Source organism: Herpailurus yagouaroundi, unplaced genomic scaffold, assembly GCF_014898765.1.
Source record: "Herpailurus yagouaroundi ecotype Mexico unplaced genomic scaffold, PumYag 139, whole genome shotgun sequence".
Classification (NCBI taxonomy): domain Eukaryota; kingdom Metazoa; phylum Chordata; class Mammalia; order Carnivora; family Felidae; genus Herpailurus; species Herpailurus yagouaroundi.
Window position 1 is genome coordinate 69,042,581 of NW_024412394.1, and position 17,129 is coordinate 69,059,709.

Here is a 17,129-nt window from a genome sequence, read left to right on the forward strand (position 1 = left end):
TTCAACTTAGAGTTCTATTGGTCTCCATTGAAAAAATTGTTTAATTGTGTGGTTAAAATTTGGGGAGGAAGTGATAGGTGTTATATATTGGCATCTTTTGTGCTAATATATAAAACTTTATTTAAATGTTTAATGTTTTCAGAGAAAAGATCGTCAAGTTCTCAAATATTTTCAGAGAGCATAATTTTTTACTTTGATTTTCATATTCCATTGAGAGCACATCGTGGAGGATGCTGTGGAATGTAGTGGCCTCTCAGAGACGGCTCCTAATGAAATCTGCTGCAGGCTGATACTTTATGGTAAAGGGTGTTAAATTCCCAGAGTCTAGAGGTACAAGTGGAAAGGATAAGTTAATTAGCTCTAATTAAAAAAATAGGTAAAAAGGGATGCCCTGTAAACAGGGTGGTTCAGTCAGTTAATCCGCCTCTTGGTTTCAGCTCAGGTCATGATCTTGCAGTTCATAGGATTGAGCCCAGCATCAGGTTCTGTGCTGACAGTGAAGAGCCTGCTTGGGATTCTCTCTCTCCCTCTGCCTGCCCCCCACCTCTTTCTCAAAATAAATAAAATAAACTTTAAAAAAAAATGTAAACAATCAGGGGCGCCTGGGTGGCTCCGTTGGTTGAGCATCCAACTTCAGCTCAGATCACGATCTCACAATTTGTGAGTTCGAGCTCTGTGCTGACAGCTCAGAGCCTGGAGCCTGCTTTGGATTCTGTGTCTCCCTCTCTCTCTGTTCCTCCCCCACTCACAATCTGTCTTTCTCTCTCTCTCTCTCTCTCAAAATAAAAACATTAAAACAATTTTTTTTAAATATGTAAACAATTTAAGTTTTAGACTCCTTAGGAAATTTCTAATTGAAAACTTCATCATTGCTGGCATAAACATTAAGGAGCATTTTTTGCATTAGGCTAAAAATTGTTGCTTTTTCCCATGTGTGAAAAGGAGAAGGAAGTGAAACATTATTTTACATTTATATTCTTTAAAAAAAATTTTTTTTAAGTTTTTATTTATTTGAGAAAGAGAACACAAGCAGGGGAGGGGCCAGAGAGAGGTGAGAGAGAGAGAATCCCAAGCAGGCTCCGCACTGTCAGCACAGAGCCCCACATGGGGCTCGAACCCATGAACTGTGAGATCAGGAACTGAGCCGAAATCAGGAGTTGGACACTTAAACGACTGAGCCACCCAGGCACCTGTACATTTATATTCTTTAATTTGAAAGATAAGTGGTATCTTGGCTAAGAGAAAAATGTATCATCCATCATAATTTAATTAACTCTTAAAAACAAAACTTTGCCTTGTTATTAAAACAGAAGAACAAGTTGGCCATTTGTTAACGGTGATGTGCTAATGTGAAATAAGGACACAGGAGACAAGGAAGGCTGACAATCATTAATTCTGCTCATATTATAGTAACTGAGCTTTGTTGATACTTTGGTGTAAAGGAACTAAAAAGACCATCTAGAGCTGAGTTTGAGACTGGTTCGCGGGGCAAAGAAGAACGAGGAGAGCAACAGAGAGCTCCTGGGCTCACTATAATCTTATAGTCACAGCCATTTTTATCAGTTGATTTGTTGGCAAACGCTAACGCTTTGTTTTATAAATACACTATAGAGTGATAGGTTACAGTGTCAAAAATAAAGGGCCAAATGCCCATAGCTAAATGTGAAAACCGCATACAACTTAGAACCACAGTTACTGAACTTACATAAATGTGGACTTGATCAGATGACTTTAGATGACTCCTGAGACGATAAAGACCCAGAAAACAATTTACATCACATCTCCGAATCACTCAAAGAAACCTTGAAACTTGGGACATAGTTTACTTAGCATGTCCTTTTTAAAATTGTCAGTTTTGAAAGAGTAAACATGAATCATCTTGACATCTATACACTCAAGGAAATCTCCCATGGTTTCTTGACAGGATACAATATAGGAGGCTACCTCATTTACAAAACAGATGATTTCAAATTTTTGTTAGTATGTTAGAAAGACATTGGGAATGAAATCAAACCTTTCTAAGTACTTGATCCTGATGGTCCACCTACCTCAGCTTTCAGTGTCCAACTAAAAGCCCCGCTTAATTCTTGCTTAATCAGAAGGGAGCTAGTGGTGATTCTGAGATCGAAAGGCAAGGGAGTCCAAGTAGTAAAGGGGGCCACAATATCAGTAAAATTTCTTAAGTGCTTTGTTCTGACAAGTGGCTATAAGAAGAACAAAAAAAGGAATATTAACCAATGTGCCCTGTGGATAATCTGAAACAGAAAAACTGGAGAAATTTATAATTGCTATATAATAATGAACACTTACTAAAATGCTTCACTAGTGGCTTTTCAAATTATACTGGCAGCTTGATGATGAACTCTTGTTTTCATTTGTGTTTTCTTTGGCAGGAAAATGGATGATCACTGACAACAGATTATATGCTTGTGCCTTACTTAACCTTACAGCTTACATGTTAAACTCCTGTCAGAGGCACCCCTTTCCTAGTGGAACAGGGACCACTGGAGTTTTTAAAAATGCTGTCATTGAGTGTGGCAACAGTGAAGGAGTTAACTCCCAAGTTCCTAATCTAATTAAAGATGTTTCTAGCCTTTCAGTATGCATGTTGTAAGAAAAGTATTTTGGAGTTGAATGTCACTAACCATGCATATTGTAGGAACTATCAATATAAATTAACATTATAATTAAGTCTGTGATAATATTTTGGAGCCTCTGATGTATAACTTTTATTCTTTACCAGATAATACTTTTCAGTATCTGTCCATATTAGAAGAGTCATTCCGTTAAATATCTTAAATGTGGGTAAGCACAAAAACATTTTCTATTATGATATTCTCTAAATGTAGTCTTCTGTAGTATGTTCTAATATGCTAGAAAGTTAATGGGTCAAAGTATCTTTCATAATTCAGTCTATACTGGAAGAGTATGTCAGGGACTGAGAGTTTCATGAGTGCTGTTTTTGGATCCCATACAATGAGCACACTATATATTTGGTGCCTTTTTTTCCTACCAAAGAAAGACTAAGTCAAAACTGGTGCTAAATTTCATGTTCCTTTCAAAATTATTTTTTCTTTTTAAATATAACACAATAGGAGAGGTGTAGATCCAGCAGTATTATGCATGTTGTATTTTGTATATACATCTAAGGAAAAAAACCTCACCTAAAAACCAGTATTTACTTAGAGGTATATGATTTTTGTTAACACATAAGGCTTCCAAGTGTAAAACTGGTACGAAAATAATCACTAAATGAAAACTTAGTAATGAACATAGCCCCCCCAAGGTAATAACTTTAAGGAAGAGGTCCCGTACCATGCTATATGTCAATTATATCTCAGTTAAAAAATACAAAAGTCCCTTATCAATGTTTCTAGCACAAAGTTAGCTATTCAAAGTATTCTGTAACTCTGAGAGGGTACAGAGAAAATTTTATGTATGTTTCATCGTATATCTATATTTACATATGTACAAAATAGCTTTCTAATAAGCTTATTTTAAGTAGATATTTTAAGCTATTTTTCAGGCTAAAATTCGAGTTTGGGGAGTCATCAATCTCAAAACTTGGACAATGAGTTACATTTAAAAAAATTCTCACTGAAAGTATCATTGTTCGTCTTTCAGATTTAACAAAGAATTGAGTAAGGACCACATCTGGGTGTCAGCAAACCTCAGATCTACGATTTATTAAGGGTTCTCAGCATTTCATGGTTGTAGCCAATTGTATGACACCCACCTAAAATTCCACATGGATCTCTGAGTTTTAATGTCTCGTAAGTAGGATTCAGATGAAGTGAGGACAACAGGTTTTTATTTAATCCTGCTGACTTTTGTAGACTGCCTTAACTATGAGGATTTTATAAATGTAAATTAGGAAAATGGTGCACTATAGAAAATTAGGAAGACCATACTAGAGTATACTGGATTCTCTGCTAACTAACGATAACTCCTTTCTACTGTTAACATGAGTTAAATGTGGAGGGGAGAATGGGGACTTGTTCATCAGAAGTCACTGTACAGTGAGATTAAATATCCCTTCAGTAACTTCTGATGTAACTTAATTTATTGTGATTGGAGAACTGTACGTTTTGCAAAGGCACTGCACAATGCTTGATAAATTTGCATTTTGTCAGTTCGTTCTCCGATCGGTTTATTTTAGCCTGAAAGTTGGAGCCACAACAAACAGAACCCTACAGTTTTAAGAGACAGCTTGGATATTTTAAGTATCTCCTCATATAATGTGACATTTTTCATGTCAACTTATTTTAATGTTTATCTCAAAAAGCAATTTTTAAATTATTTGCATGTTTTCAAAGTTAGAAAAACATGCTGTATCTTAGACCTCAAAACCAAATTATTCCAAGGCACACTGTGCACCAGAGCGTGGCTCTGCTTCTCTACCTACACAGGATGCCATTTTTGGCACAGTAGTTGTTTTAAGTGTAGATCACTATGTGAAATGATTATGCTGGATTTGATCAGTATGCAGTATTTTAGTATTTGCCTTTAAAAACTGTTTTTTTTCTTTTTAAGGAGTATAATTTATAATTGATTTTTTTTATAATGTGCAATTTCATGTAGATAAGCAAATCCTTTTTAATGAAAAGAGCTTTGTAATCATTTGGAGAAGAAAATCATTTACTGTGGAACAATGTGATATTCTCAGTAAATACAATAAAAAAAATTCTAGCAAATTTCTTTAAGGCTTTGTGATTATACTTACAGAGTTCCCCGGGGAGATGAGGGAAGGAAAAATTACTGAGGTGAAGGAAACTGTGTTGAATAAAAGAAAAATAAGCTGTGTGCTTTTTAAGCTGCATACACGTATTCCAAGTGTGTTTGGGTATTGTTATTTCTCTTTGGTAAGTGACACGGATAGAAATAATCCCAAAGCACTGGCTAGTCCCAAAAGTAGTTCTCTTTGACACTCTTTTTTTGTAGTTTGAATTACATTACTGTTTTACTTAAACTGATGAAACGTATTACATTCGGCTGGTACTTGAGACCTCTGCCTCGCTGACGCTTTCAAGGGATGATCCAGAACAGGCTGGCATTTTGGTGGAGACCCACTTAGAGAAAAACCGACTCTGTAGTCAAGGGTTATTTATTGTTTGATGTGCCCTAACTACAAAGCCAATCATTATTTACATTTAACGGCACTAAGGAGAATGTATACATTAAACTCGAGAATATGGGATCTGTGATGTATCACTTACTCCAAAATTATTTACGTGCCTGCACATAGGTGCCAGAATGTGCAGGCCATCGGAAGCCTTTTGAGAGAACCATGAGGGACTAGGTATGACAGACTGTTACTGATCTTAAGTAGGATAAAACTCACTCTCCCGGGAAAATAATTTTTACAGAAAACAATTTCTAATGTATATAGAAAACTTCATTTTTCTAGAGGCATAGCTCAAATCAAATAATTACTGTATCCGACTTAGGCTAGAAAGTTCTCAAATCTCCTGCTAATGAACCTAAAACTTTAACGTTTATTTATTTTTGGGACAGAGAGAGAGAGACAGAGCATGAACAGGGGAGGGGCAGAGAGAGAGAGGGAGACACAGAATCGGAAACAGGCTCCAGGCTCTGAGCCATCAGCCCAGAGCCCGACGCGGGGCTCGAACTCACGGACCGCGAGATCGTGACCTGGCTGAAGTCGGACGCTTAACCGACTGCGCCACCCAGGCGCCCCTAATGAACCTAAAACTTTAGATTGAAGAGTTCTTTTTTTAAACTCTGAGTCACCGGTGTCTTCTTGAACCCTTCCCGGGATAGGAAGCTCACTACCCCCACCCCAAATGGTGGTCTCTTCTGTAGCTGGGCCCTTTGCTTCCCACACTCACCCCATTCAGCTTAACCACCTGTCCTTGTCCCCTTGTCCCAGCTTAACCACCTCCCTCGCCACTCTTGTACTTCTGTCAGTTAGTGATTCCAGCAAACGGCCAGTATTTATGGGGAGCAACTTTATTTCCACTCACACCCAAAAGCAACACTTGAAACCTTGTCATCTCTGGAAGTGGCTTCATCTTTGAAGTCTTTTTTTGTTTGTTTTTAATGTTTATTTATTTTTGAGAGAGAGAGAGAGAGAGAGAACAAGCAGGGAAGGGGCAGAGAGAGAGGGAGATACAGAATCCGGAGCAGGCTCCGTGCTGACAGCAGAGAGCCCGACGCGGAGCCTGAACTCAGGAAACGTGAGATAGTGACCTGAGTCAGTCAGATGCTTAACCGACTAAGCCACCCAGGTGCCCCAAGTCTTTTTTTTTTTTTTAAGTTTATTTATTTATTTTGGGAGACAGAGACAGGGGGGAGAGAGAGAGAGAATCCCAATCAGTCTCCATACTGTCAGCACGGAGCCCAACGTGGGGCTTGAACTCATGAACTTCGAGATCATGACCTGAGCCGAAATCAAGAGTCGGATGCTCAACCAACTGAGCTACCCAGGTGCCCTTCATCTTTGAAACCTCAAATATCAACATCCCTCTCTCTTTTCATGACTTAGTGTCACGTTATCCCCCCTTTCTCGCTTCCATTTGACCTGCTCTTCAACTCTGAGCTCATCTTCCCGTTGACTCCATTCTCTCCCAATCCCCACTCACTCTCAATTTACCAGATCTGTTCCCTCTGTCTATTCCCTACCCTTACTCCGGGGATCTAAAAACCGCCAAACAGCTCTCCGAATATTCAGCTCACTAGTTCCCCCGACACCCCCCACTCCTCACATTAAACACTTCTAGCTTCCTCAACCGTCCTGTATCAATTTTCCCCCTCTACTGGATCATTTCCATCATCATTATATACATGCTATTATTTCTCCCGTCTTGAGGGAAAAAAGACTTCTTTTAAACTCGCGTGCCCCCTGTAGCTACTATCTCATTTCTTTCCATCCATTTAGAAAAGGCCAAAAAAAAAAAAAAAAAAAAAGGCCAAAAACTTTGAAAAAATTTCTACTCACCCTCTTCGATTTTATCTCCTATTCGCTTTTAAGTCCTCTCCATTAGGATTTTACCCCCCACCACTCTGCTGAAACTGCCCTTCTCAAGGTTACCATTGGCCACCACGTCACTAAATGAAATCGTCATTTTTCAGTCCTCATTTTATTTGAATGACCAGCAGCACTCAGCACAGGATTCAATCCCTGGTCCCTGAATCAGGCTTCCGGTGCCACACACATACCTGGTGTTCCTCCATTCTTTCTAGACACTCCTTCCCAGTCTCCCTCACTGGCTCAGTCTCCTACCTCTAAACACTGGGAGCACATCGTAGCTTAGTTTTGGAACCCCTTCTCTATTCTACCTACATGCTCTCTCTAGGTGACCACCCTGGCTCACAACTCGAGTTGTTACCTAGAGGCTGTTGGAGCACATACCTCATCACCCTTGAACTTCAGACCTTAGATTCAACTGCCAACCTAACACCTCTAACTGGATGACTAAAAAGAATCTCGTAATTTCACATATCCCAAACTAAGCTCCTGATACTCCCTCCAGAATTTGCCTCTTTTGTAGCTCTCCTCATTCCAGTAAATGGCAATTGTATTTTCCTGGCTATCCAGACCAAAAACTTTGGAGTTATCCTCACCCCTCATGCTCACACCCACTTCTGTCTGCCAGCAAGTCCTACTGGCTTTCCTTCCAGAATGCATCCAGAGTCAGCACTTCTGATTGCCACCCGCTGCCATGCTGGGCCAGGCCATCATGGTCTCTTCTGTTCTTTGTTGCCATCCCGTGCTTCTCCTCTGTCTCTTCGCTATAGAACAGCCAGCACGACCCAGTCAAAATGTGTCAGGTGAAGTCAGTCCTCTGTTCAGAAGCCTCCCGTGGCTCCCTCTCTCTCTCAGAAAAAGCCAAAGTCCTTGCCATCACCGGCAAAGCTCCACGTGTTCTGGCACCTGTTATGTCTCTGCATCTGCTGCTCTCCCCTCCGGAACCACCTGCCTCCTTCCACTTCCATCCTTACATTGCTGCCCCTTGCCCAGGCTGCTCTTCCTCTGGCTGGACTGTTCCTTCCACCTGCATTGTTCTGTCATGTCCTTTAGGGCTTTACTGAAAAGTCTTCTCCGCGAGGCCTTCCCTAACTATTTAAAATTTAATTCCCCCCACCCCCAGGGCACCTGGATGGCTCCGGTCATGATGTTGAGGTTTGTGAGTTCGGCCTGGCCTCAGGCCCTGTGCTGACAGCTTGGAGCCCGTTTCAGATTCTGTCTCTCCCTCTCTGCCCCTCCCCTGCTCGTGCTCTGTCTCTGTCTCTGTCTAAAGTAAATAAACAGGGGCGCCTGGGTGGCGCAGTCGGTTAAGCGTCCGACTTCAGCCAGGTCACGATCTCGCGGTCCGGGAGTTCGAGCCCCGCGTCGTGCTCTGGGCTGATGGCTCGGAGCCTGGAGCCTGTTTCCGATTCTGTGTCTCCCTCTCTCTCTGCCCCTCCCCCGTTCATGCTCTGTCTCTGTCTGTCCCATAAATAAATAAAAACGTTGAAAAAAAAATTAAAAAAAAAAAATAAAGTAAATAAACATTAAACAAATTTTTTTTTTTATTTAATTCCCCCTCCCCGACACTTCCTTATCCTGCTTCCCAAGTTAATTTTTTTCTCCTTAGTTAGCAGTTATCACTAGTAATTTATGTTTTATTTATCTTCTTTATTGTCTGGCTTTTACACTAGACTGTAAGTTCCACAAGGGTAAGGTTGTTGTCTATTGTTTTATCTCTAGCACTTAGAAAAATGCCTGGCAGGGGTGACTGGCTCAGTCAGCTGAGTGTCCAACTCTTGATTTTGGCTTAGGTCATGACCCCAGGGTTGTGGGATCAAGCCCCATGTCAGGTTCTGTACTGAGTGTGGAGCCTGCTTGGGATTCTCTCTCTTTCTTCCTCCCTCTGCCCCTCTCCCCTGCTCTAAAATAAAAATAATAAAAAATAAAAATAAGATAAAAATAAAATCTTTAAAAAATTAAGACAATGAAAGAAAAACGCCTGGCATAGAGAAGGTGCTCAATAATTATTTGTTGACTGCATGGTTTCCAAACTTGTCAACATTATAATATTGACTTTCTCCATCTTGGGAACATTCCCCTAGAGAACTCAGCCAGTGCAGCTGGAGTGAGTTGGCAAGATCGGGATCAGGACTGAGGATAGCTTGGCTGGCATGGCTGCCCCAAGGCCAAGGAGAGGGCCTACACAGTCAGGAGATTAATGCCATATATCGGGCTTGAACAGATAAGTGAATAGATTGAGGTTTCCACTGTTGGAGAAGGGAGGCTTCCAACATGGTGCTGTGGTGATGGACTGGAACTGGAAAATGTGGTATGAATATGTGTGTTATGTGTGCACTTGTGCTGGGGGCAGGGATACACATGTGCTCATACGTCTACTTCCTACCTCTGCCCCTCCAGGCCCCTCTAGACGGCCTAGAAGCAATGATATTTCAGGAGCCATGAGTATACCTCCATATTCGACCTTGTAACAGCAGGGACTCAGATGGTTGATACTCAGCTAAATAGACATCCTTGTATTTAATATAAAATGCAATGCTAGCATAATGGAGCTGAACGGGACACTCATGGAAATCTTACAGTACTTCCTAATTTTATAGGAAGAGAAAAGCTTGTTTTCAGACATTAAAGAAGAAAAAAATAAATACCCCAATCCGTCATCCAGAGATAATTAATTGCCTTTATAATTACAGAATGTATCCCTTAAGACTATATCTACGGAAATGTTTTGCAAAAGTGAAGAAATACTAAACATGCAATTTTTTGCAAAATGTTTTTTTCACTTGGTATTTGTAAATATCTTCTCATGTTCTTGTTTTTGGTGGCAAAAAATGAAAACTGCTTCAAGCAAAAGAATGAAAAGTTCAGGTATCATCTGACATCAGATATGGCAGAATCTAGGGTCGAATCATGCCACTGCTGAGTTTGAGCCCCACCTGTGGCATGGAGTTTACTTAAAAAAACAAACAACAAAAACCAGAATGCTGCTGTGACCACTTTAATGTAAATTTTCTTCTACATTCCTGGTAATTTTCTTAAACTGGGTTTCCCAGAATGGGATTACTAAGGTAAGATGAATGAATACTTACATTTTTTTTTTTTTTTGCATATGTGGTTCCTGAGGTTTTCAATCTAAATTTTTTGTTTTAAATGTTTATTTTTGAGAGACAGAGCATGAGCGGGGAAGGGGCAGAGAGAGAGGGAGACACAGAATCCGAAGCAGGCTCCAGGCTCTGCACTGTCGACACAGAGCCTGACGTGGGGCTCCAACCCACGAGCCGTGAGATCATGACCTGAGCTGAAGTTGGATGCTGAACTGACTGAGCCACCCAGGAGCCCCTGAGGTTTTCGATCTAAATAATGGATACTAAACATGATGCAAATGCGTGCATTCTCATCACATGATAAAAACAAAAAACAAAAAACAAAAAACAAACAAAAAAAAAACTTCAGTGGATTTAAATATTTTTATAATTTAACTTACAGCTTCACTGATAAACCCAAGGGTAGGTGGACACAGAAGGCTTCAGGGGTCGGCTTGCTGGCAGGCTGGTGTGGCCTGGGGGTAGACGAGGTCTATGTCAGGAGGGCAGCAGAAAACAATCTTCCGGGGACCAAGTGAGCCGAGGCTGGCGGGTAGATGTGCAAACAGAGGTCGCAAACCACTGCTAGCCTGAGGCCTGGGGTCTGCTTCTGGGAAGACCGGGAGAAGGTGGTCACTGGGCCCAGGCCGGGTCTGTGCCACTGCCGTAGCCAAGGGACTATACACAGTGGCGGCAGAGCACCACTTGCGGGGCTACCCCCCAATCTCATGCTCACGTTTGTTAGACTGTGCAACAAGGGCAAGAGAAAGCAAAATGCAACAAAGCGGAACCAGGAGAAGACGCCCGCCCCCTTCCTCCTACAGTGTCCCTCCAGCGCCCCTTCCAGAGAGGTTTAACAGTGTGCTTCACAGTAAAAGAAATGCCTGAGTCTAGTCTGTTAGTGCAGGGCAGGTCCTTGAGGGTGAATGTGGAGCTCAGAGGCAATCAGTTGATAACTAGTTGACATGATGCTAAAAGCTACCAATAACTGCTCATTTCAACCTTTTGACCTCCAGGAGAATTAGTTTCCTTTTATGATTAAATATTGAGAAACTCAGATGGTCAGTACATGCTGTGGGATACCCTTGATCTGACAGCCACAAATGTAACCCATTCTAAGAATTTGTGGACCAAGTCAGAAAATCTCACCCCTGAAGTGGAAGGGGGGGGGGGGGGAATTTATATTTTGAAACTAAAAAGAATCGACCTTAAATGGATAGGAGTAGCTATCTGCGGAAATCTTCTGTGAAAATAACATATCAGAGTAATGATTTATAAAGATGCTACTGATAAAAGTAGGGTACAATCTAAATCTCAGACAGGTCTAGGTCATCTCCCTGAAAGGAAAGATAGAAATCTAAAATCCTAACAATCAGGGCTAAACTGATAGGAAGACTCATAACTCAGAAGTCAAGGATATTGTTAAAAAGAGCTTTAGAGGGTAACAATTTGTTCCTACATCCCCAATACTTCTACGATTCTGATTTTGCTAATACAGCCGAAAAATTAGCCTGACAGTGGAAAAGGGCAATTTATCTGGTTCTAAAGTTCTAAGGACATATAGAAATTCCTTCTCCTCAATCTTTTGCTATAATAGAGAAACTTGAAATATAGCAGTCAGGGAGCACCTGGATGGCTCAGTCAGTTAAGCATCCGACTTTGGCTCAGTTCATGATCTCACACTCCACGAGTTTGAGCCCCGCGTCGGGCTCTGTGCTGACAGCTCAGAGCCTGGAGCCTGCTTCAGATTCTGTATCTCCCTCTCTCTGACCCTCCCCCGTTCACAGTCTGTCTTTCTCTGTCTCAAAAATAAATAAACATTAAAAAAAAAAAAAGAAATATAGCGGTCAGCAAACTTTTTCTGTAAAGGGCCAGATGGTAAATATTTTAGGCTTTTCGGGCCCTGGGGGTCTCTGTCACAACTACTCAATTTGGTCACTGTAGTGCAAATCCAGACCATACATAATGGGTAAATAAATATATGTGGCTGTGTTCCAGTAAAACTTTATTTACAAAAACAGGATGTGGCCAGATATGGCCTGTGGGCTTCAGTTTGCTGACCTCTTACCTAACCTATCATTGATCTGACCAGACTGGTCCAACTAGTTGGGAAGGGGTGCCTTGGGAATACTAGATGCAGGGCATATCGCTCTGTTTACAGATTAGCATCTTTGGGTGTGGTCATATCAGTCAGTTTTCTGGGAACTGATCCATTCTGCATGAACTCACAGTTTAGTTCTTAACCTTGAAAAGTTGATCTCTGAAGAGACTTGACCTTGGGGTCTGGCCTGAGTAGCTCATCTGTCTCATTCATTTACTATTCTCTCTCTCTCTCTCTCTCTCTCCCTCTCAATCTCTCTTCTTCTTTTCACCATCTCTAAATGACAGCACCAATATACTAATTTTTATTTTTATTATTAATAATAGTTAATATGTACTACTAACCAAACAGGCTTTTCTTTAGGTTTAGTAATCAGTCTATATGTATAAGAGAAAATATTCAGTTTTAACAATTCAGCTATTATCATGAAGAGTTGTTATCTGCATTAAAAACACAAAGTATTATGAAAGATTATATTTTCGTCACCTTGGGCTGCCATAACTAAATACCACAGTTGGATGTCTTACCAGGTATTTATTTATTCTTCATAGTTCCAAAGGCTGGGAAGTCCAAGATCAAGGTGCTAATTCAGTTCCTTGGGAAGGCATTCTTCCAGGATTTCAGAAGGTTGCCTTTGTGTTCTCACAAGAGAGCTCACTGGCTCTGGTCTCTCTTCCTCTTCTTATTTTAAAAAAAAATTTTTTTTTCAACGTTTATTTATTTTTGGGACAGAGAGAGACAGAGCATGAACGGGGGAGGGGCAGAGAGAGAGGGAGACACAGAATCGGAAACAGGCTCCAGGCTCTGAGCCATCAGCCCAGAGCCTGACGCGGGGCTCGAACTCACGGACCGCGAGATCGTGACCTGGCTGAAGTCGGACGCCTAACCGACTGCGCCACCCAGGCGCCCCTCTCTTCCTCTTCTTACAAGGACACTATCCCATCATGGGGCGCTACCATCATGACCTCATCTAAACCTACTTACCTCCCAAACAGCCTACCTCCAAATACTAGCCCAGAGGGGTTAGGTTATCAACATAACTTTGCAGGGAAGGAATACAATTTAGTCCATAGCAGATTATTTTTGTTTCTTTATGAAATTGTCATCAAAGAGGCCCTGAAAGAGTTGAAAACCTAACCGAGGAGCTCCAATAAATTATTACTCAGTAATGGTTTTGAGTGTGTAATTAATGTTCCCTAATTGTCAAGGAAGATAGTAAAATGATAAACTATTGGTGGTAACTGATGTACAAACCAGATAGAAGCTAGGCTTTAGGAATATGCTATTTTGGCATGCCTTAACTCATTCTTATGGCTTCACAAGCCCTTTGTCTTGGCTTATCAGTTTAGCTCCTATTCTACACTAGACCCTTTTGCTTAATGACTCAGTTTGACTCATTCTCATGGATTTTGACTACTTTGGCTCCCTTCCCTGGGTTCCCAATAGGTCTAACCCACTGAAATAATAGATAAGAAGCATTTCCATCTCAAGTTAATGGTCAGAGCTGACCCTGACCCAGCCTGGGTTGGATGAACATTTTCCACTATGCATAATTTCTCTCTTTGAAGAGCCCTCAAAGCTAGACCTAGGATCTTAGGGCCATATTTTTTACATCATTTGAGCCTTCCCTGTATTACGATTAGTAGCAAAGGGTGGCTTGGAGTGGGACAGGGAGCAGTTTAGCTCACTTAAAATTTCCTTTAGTTCCTTCCCTTCAGCCGCTCTAAATAAAGCTACAATTGAAGTGAAAATGTTTTATATGTATATATTTTAATTTTAGAGTGAGAGAGAGCAAGTGGGGAGAATGGCAGAGGGAGAGAAAGACAGAATGCCAAGCAGACTTCGCACTCAGCACAGAGCTGAGGCGGGGCTCCATCCCACAATCACGGGACCACCACCTGAGCCGAAGTCAAGGGTTACATGCTCAACCGACTGAGCCACCCAGGGCCCCAAAAATGGTTTATCTTGAATACAAGTCCCCAACTCTCCCCACCTTCCAATCGGATTGTTACCTTACACCTTCTTTTTAAAAAAATTTTATCTATCTTATCATTTTAGAGAGACAGGGGCACATGAGTGGGGCAGAGGGAGAGAGAGAGAGAGAGAGAATCAGGCAGAGGGAGGGAGGGAGGAAGGGAGAAGGGGAAAGAAGGGGAGAAGGGGAGAGGGGGAGTGAGGGGAAGAGAGAGAGAGAGAGAGAGAGAGAGAGGGAGAGAGAGAGAATGAGAATACATCTTAAGTTCCACACTCAGTGCAGAGCCTGACTCGGAGCTAGATCTTAAGATCCTGGGACCATGACCTGAGCCAAAATCAAGAGTCAGATGCTGAACCGACTGAACCTCTCAGGAGCCCTACCTCACACCTTCTTCTATAGAAATTCTGGAGCCACCACTGAGCATGTATGTGCAGAGGAAAATACACGCTTTCACATGGGCACACATGTGCACACATGCGCGCACACACACACACACACACAGACACACACACAAGGTCATGGGAACCGTTGCCCCCATACCCACCTTTCCATCCTCACCAAACCACTCTGGTGCAAATATAATGATCACCTTGCTAATCTATGTAATAAAACCACTAAAGCTATTTCTCTTTCTCTAGATTCTTCCTACTCCAGTTCAACTGGCCAATACTGCCTGCTCATGTTCTTAGTCCTCCGCATTCACGTGATATTCTTACTACTCAGAAAACTTTTACAGCTTTCTGGAGTCAAACCATGATCAAAAGATTATGTCTTCAGTTGGTTTTCAAAGTTCTTCACAATCTAGCCCCCAAATCCCTTTCCAGACTTACCTATTACTCTCAAAGAACTTTCCACTTAGTAAAGGTGGTCAACTCATTATTTTTAAATTCACTTTAGACGGTCCTCACCTTTGGGCCTCTCTTTTTTTTTAATTTTTTTTTCAACGTTTTTATTTTATTTTTGGGACAGAGAGAGACAGAGCATGAACGGGGGAGGGGCAGAGAGAGAGGGAGACACAGAATCGGAAACAGGCTCCAGGCTCCGAGCCATCAGCCCAGAGCCTGACGCGGGGCTCGAACTCACGGACCGCGAGATCGTGACCTGGCTGAAGTCAGACGCTTAACCGACTGCGCCACCCAGGCGCCCCAACCTTTGGGCCTCTCTTAATGCTGTTTCCGAGCTCAATCCTGACTGAAATCTCACATGTCTCCTGAACCCCTGCCACACGGCCTGGTGCACACAATGCTTGCTTTTCTCTTGGCCCTTCAGCTACTCCACCATGATTCCTCTGTCCAAATTCCCAAGCCTTTTCTGCCTCAACTCTTTACTTTGACATACTTTGAATAATTTGTTTACCTCAGACTTCATTGAATCCTTCCTTCACCGCTGTAGGGTTCACACTCAATTAATTCTTCCTAGATGTCTACAATGGAAGTTTTCAGTGACTCTCTTTATATTGTAGTTTTGGTTACAACAATTTTGTTAAAGAATTATCAAAACACAGCACCTATGACAATTACCTACAGCAAATTTTTTTTTTTTTTTTTTTTTTTTTTTATAATTACCTACAGCAAAACTTTGAAGGACAACCCCAGTCTGAAGGTTTGAAGAAGGGAGTAACAATACTACTGGTATACCAGTTTCAAGCTGCTTTCTTACTATTGGGACAAAAATGAGCAAGAAATGGTTTTAAACGGATTAAGTTATTTGCTGCTCTTCTCAAAGTCAGAATTACAAGGGACCTCAGAGATATCTACTTTAACCCATGCATTCGGAAAGGGAGGCTGAGAAAAATTACATAATTATCCAACATGACTGTGATTCTTTAAATCCAGTGTATTCTCCACAGGAATTACAGGTGATCACTTGGGTTTTAAAACCACACACTCTCCTAATTTTCCTCTTCTCTTAGTCTCCTTTGTGGGAAGCTCCTCACCTTCCCTACCTTTACACGTGGCTTGGCCTCAGGGATTATTGAGTCCCTGGCCCTCTTTGGTCTATACTCACAACTGAGGCAATCTTACCCAGTTACATAGGATTAAATGCCATCTATGTGCTAACTCCCAGTTTATATCTAGTGTTTCCTCCTTCTATTGAGGGGAATATCTGGCTGCCCACTTGATGCCTTCATTTATTTATACAATATAATCTTAACACATTCAGCCAGAATTCTTGATTTTCTTCCATGTCCCAGGAGAATTTGTGCTCCTTCCACAATCTTCTCCATCTGAATAAAGAGGACTATTATTCACCAGTAGCTTAGTGAACAGTCTCTTGACCAAATTTTAGTCAGGCTCTTCTGAATTCTCTTCCCAGTAAGGCCTGGACTTTGGACTTCTGTGTCCATCTTTGAATTGCCCAACTTTAGCCAGAATCCTGTTGGCATCTGATTGGGACCGTCAACCTCTACTGTTCCCTTGGTGATGTCTGATCACCCTGGCCTGCCTTCAGCAAGAATCCTGTAAGGTTGGTTTAGCCAGAATCCCCCCTTACCCGATGTTTCCTCCTAGTAATTTTCTAACCTCCTCCTGCACCCAGCCCCTTGGCTATAAATTCCCACTTTTCCTTGTATTTAAAATTGAGCCCAGTTCTGGGTGCCTGGGTGGCACAGTTGGTTAAGCATCAGACTTTGGCTCAGGTCATAATCTCATGGTTTGTGAGTTTGAGCCCCGCATCAGGCTCTGTGCTGACAGCTCAGAGCCTGGAGCTTGCTTCGGATTCTGTGTCTCCCTCTCTCTCTGCCCTTCTCCGCCCCCTCACGTTCTGTCTCTCTGTCTCTCTCTCTCTCAAAGATAAACATTAAAAATAATAATAAATAAAATTGAGCCCAGTTCTATACTTTCCCCCTATTGCAACAGTGCCTGAGTAAAATCTGTTTTTATGGCTTCAACTACTATTCAACTCTAGTTTTTCTTTGACATAAGTAAAAATCCTTGCAGTCATTTTTTTATACTTTATATATTCTTTGTCTCACATACCCAG

General features: G+C 41.6%; 1 long non-coding RNA gene across 1 annotated transcript in view; it reads right to left on the minus strand.

The window, feature by feature from the left end:
• The window catches only part of LOC121029905 (uncharacterized), a 61,062-nt gene that overhangs the window by 33,642 nt on the left and 10,291 nt on the right, over positions 1-17,129 (minus strand). Inside the window, exon 2 of the long non-coding RNA XR_005789961.1 lies at positions 2,049-2,204. This is a non-coding gene — a long non-coding RNA (uncharacterized LOC121029905). The remainder of the gene's footprint in view (positions 1-2,048; positions 2,205-17,129) is intronic.